Genomic DNA, 4,434 nt, shown 5'->3' with positions numbered 1-4,434 from the left:
GACTTGTTTGAATTCCTTACAGCCCAAGGGAGTCCCCAGATCATATGTGGATATGAATAAATATTTATTGTGTTTATGCTGGCCTCTCGTGGAGAAATAGAAGAATGGTTATGAATGCAATTCATAAAATCTAGATGTTCTCACATATGTATATGTAGGTATGAATAAATATATACTGTGCATATGATGCCCTCTCGAGGATGAACAAAAATGCTAATGAATGCAATTAACAAAATCCAGGGTATTCACTCATATGTGTGTATGAATGCATATTTTCTGTGCTTATTCTGACATCTCATGGAGTAATAGAAAAATGCTTTGGAATGTAATGTATAAAATCCAGATGTATTCTCTCATAAGTACATGTGGGTATGAAAAAACATATACTGTGCTTATTCTGCCCTCTTGTGGAGAAATAGAAAAGTGCTTATGAATGCAATTTATAAAATCCAGATGTTTACTTTACATGTTGAAAATGTTACTGTATAACATATTAAAAAATTAATACATGCTCATAACAGAAAATGTGAAGTTGCTAGAAAAATACAAAGACTGAAAAAATCACCCGTGATGTCATATACCATTGCCTCAGAATTCTGAGTTCCTGGGAAGGGGAGATAAAAAGATGAGGGTGCACTAGTTCTTTTAGTATAAAATCATCTTTTCTGCTATTTAAATGCTAACATAGAAGTTGGTTCTGATACGTGATTCTTGCTTTGTTTACTTATCTTTAAGCCTCTATTTTTACAAATGGCTGTATTTGACCTCCTGTTTAGAGACTCTTTGCTTCAATGTGTTTATTTTTTTTTCTTTCTTTCATTCTTTCTTTTTTTTTTTTGCATTGTTTCCATGATTAAAAAATGTTGCAAGTCGTAGCTATGGAAAATAATGCTGCGATGAACATTGGAGTGCATGTACCTTTTGGATATAAGGTTTTCTCCAGGAATATGCACAAGAGAGGGGTTGCTAGGTCTTATGGTAATTCCGTTTAACTTTGAAAGGAGCTGCCATACTCTTCACCATATTGGCTGTACCAATTTACATGCCCACTGACAGTGCAAGAGGGTTCCCTTTTCTCCACACACTCCCCAAGAATTATTGTTTGTAGAATTTTTGATGATAGCTATTCAGACTGGTGTGAAGTAATACCTCATTGTAGTTTTGATTTGCATTTCTCTAATAATTACTGATGTTGAGCCTCTTTTCATGTGTTTTATTTTCATCTGTATGTCTTCTTTGGAGAAATGTCTGTTTAGATCTGCCTGTTTTAATTGAGGTTTTTGTTTTTTGTTTTTGATACTTGTGTACATGAGCTGTTTGTATGTTTTGGAGAATAGTGCCTTGATAAATAATGGGAACTACCTCTGTAGCACAGGTAACTGTCCTCAATGCTCTGTGGTGACCTAAATGCAAAGGAAATTCAAAAAATAGGGCATATATACACACACAAACACACAGCTGATTTAGATTGCTGTCCAGCAGAAAGTAACAGGACCTTGTAAAGCAACTGCATGTGTACATACTGTAGGCTCCATTTATAGGAAGTTCTAGATGAGGCAAAAGCAATCTCTACTAATGGAACTGAGAAGAGGGCTTTCATGGGGGAAGGGCAGTGTGGGCAAGGGTACCAAAGAGCTTTTCTAGGATGCTGAGAAAAAATTGCACTGAGCATCATATAATCTTGGTGAAATTGCATAAATATTTCTGCAGTGTAAATTCCAAACAGGGTCTTGCTAAGTGGCTCCATGTACTTATAAATTTCCTAGATAATGTCAAAGTATCCTTCAGAAAGTTGCATCACACTATGCTTTCACAACACTGCATGCGCACTCATTTTCCAATCCCTCATCCTCAATTTGGAGGAAACATTTGGGCCCTTTCAACTTTCTCATTGAACTTTGGCAAATTGCATGGTAAGAAATCATATTCCATTATTGTTTGGGTTTGTCTTTCTTTTATTTCTAATTAGTTTCAACATTTCCTCCTGTTTTTTGGTAATTTTTCTTTTTTTTCTTTTGAGTAATTTGTATTTGCTTGTACTGAATGTTTACTTCCTGGTTGTCTCCTATTGGATTTTTCATTTTCTTTTCTTATTTTGACTTTTTAACTCTGCATAAATTAGGTACATGAGCCCTCTGTCTGCTACCTTCCAAATATTTCTCAATTCTCTTTTTATAATTCCTTGTTTATTATTTATTTACAGGAATTTTACTACACAGTGTAAATTTTCCCTTTTTAGCTTCTGGACAAAGATCACTTAAATTAAGAAATTTAAATAACTGAGAGAACTCCAGGGTGCTAGAGGGTGTACACTAAAAGAATTATGGGGTGGCGGGCAACTCACTCTGAGTTCACCTGTGTGCCTTTCCACATGTACTTTTCAACAAACTATTTACTTTACACTGAAATATACATACATATATATATATATATATATATATATATATATATATATATACATATATGTATATATAGAGAGAAAGTAAGTGAAGGCGGGTAGTGCCATGATGGGCCAAGATGAAGCCAGGACGGGGTGGTGCTGCACCTGGGACTCCAAACAGATGAGTCAGCCATAGGCTTGGGCAGCCCTGTGAAGCCCAAAGGGATGCGTCTCTCCAGCTGTGATTGGAGGACTCAGGAGCCCCAGCACATGCTCAGAGCCAAGGTCACGAGGAGGGAAGCACAAGCAGGGTGATGATGCTGCCCAGTTAGCCTGGCTCCCTTGGGCCAGAGGGAAAGTGATGCTACTTTTATTATGGAAAATGTAGTCTGTGGCTATTGGGAAAAGAACTTGGTCAGTGCACGGAGTGTGAAAAAGTAAGCAGAAACCATGATTCCTTTCACCACAGTGCACATTCTACCCCATCTCCTCCCCATCATGTTTCAGCCCATATTTTTAAAGTTGGAATTATACTTCATGTGCATTTTGGTTTTCATTGTTCTTTGCTCTGTACTTTCCCGAATATTTTATTATAAAAATTTCCAAACATTCCACAAAGTTGAAAATTTTTTCTAGCTAAGACACAGACTTCCCACCTCGATTCTACTGTAACCATTTTAAGGTACTTCCTTTGTCATGTAATTATCCATGTGTCCATCCCTCTATCCATCCTTGAATCCCTCTTATTCCCTGGTGCATTTTGTGATAAATTGCAGACATCAGTATGCATCTCCGTAAGTATTTTAGCAAGCCTGCCATTCAGTAGTGAGCTATGTTTGTTTACAGTAGTTTTCTTTGAAATACAAACTTTACATACAGTGAAATACCCCCATCTTTTTTCCAGTCTTGTTAGTTTTTATTTGAAGTACAGTTGATTTACAGTGTTGTGTGAATTATTGCTTTACAACAAAGTGATGCATTTATACACATATATGTCTTATTTAGATTGTGTGTATATATACATGTATGTATTATTAATTTATTCTTATTTTTATGGCTACAATGTGCATCTTGTGGGATTAGTTCCCTGACCAGGAATTGAACTTGCATCCCATGCAGTGGAAGTGTGGGGTCTTAGCCACTGGACCACCAGGGACGTCCTATATATGTTCTTTTCCTTTATGATTTATCATCGGATACTGAATATAGTTCTCTATTTTCTATAGTAGGAACTAATCTGTCCATTCCATATACTCTAGTTTACATCTATAATCCCCAATCTCTTACTCCATCCCTCCACCAATTCTCTCTGCCTTGGAAGCCACAAGTTTGTTCTCTATGTCCATGAGTGTTTTTTTCTGTTTCACACATATGTTCATTTATATCGCATTTTAGATTCTATATTTAAGTGATATCATTTGGTATTTGTCTTTGTGTGCCTCACTTGGCTTCATATAATCATCATTCGGCCCATGCATATTGACTCAAATGGCCTTATTGTAATTGTACACATTCATGTATCCTTTTAACCATATATCTGAGGTTATTTTCAAGAATATATTATAACTTAAATAAGCAGGGTGACAATATACAGCCTTGATGTACTCCTTTCCCAATTTGGAACCAGTCTGTTGTTCCATGTCCAGTTCTAACTGTTGCTTTTTGACCTCCATACAGATTTCTCAGGAGGCAGGTCAGGTGGTCTGGTATTCCAATCACTTTAAGCATTTTCCACAGTTTGTTGTGATCCACACAGTCAAAGGTTTTGGTGTTGTCAGTCAAGCAAAAGTAGATGTTTTCCTGGAACTCTTGCTTTTTCAATGACACAGGAGTTGTTGGCAATTTGATCTCTGGTTCCTCTGCCTTTTCTATATCAAGCTTGAACATCTGGAAGTTCATAGTTCAGGTACTGTTGAAGTGTGTCTTGGAGACTTTTGAGCATTACTTTGCTAGCATGTGAGATGAGTGCAATTGTGTGGTAGCTTGAACAGTCTTTGGCATTGCCTTTCTTTGGGATTGGAATGAAAGCTGATGTTTTCCCCTCCTGTGGGCAC

This window comes from Cervus elaphus, chromosome X (genome assembly GCF_910594005.1).
Source record: "Cervus elaphus chromosome X, mCerEla1.1, whole genome shotgun sequence".
NCBI lineage: Eukaryota > Metazoa > Chordata > Mammalia > Artiodactyla > Cervidae > Cervus > Cervus elaphus.
Note: the sequence above shows the minus strand (reverse complement) of the source record.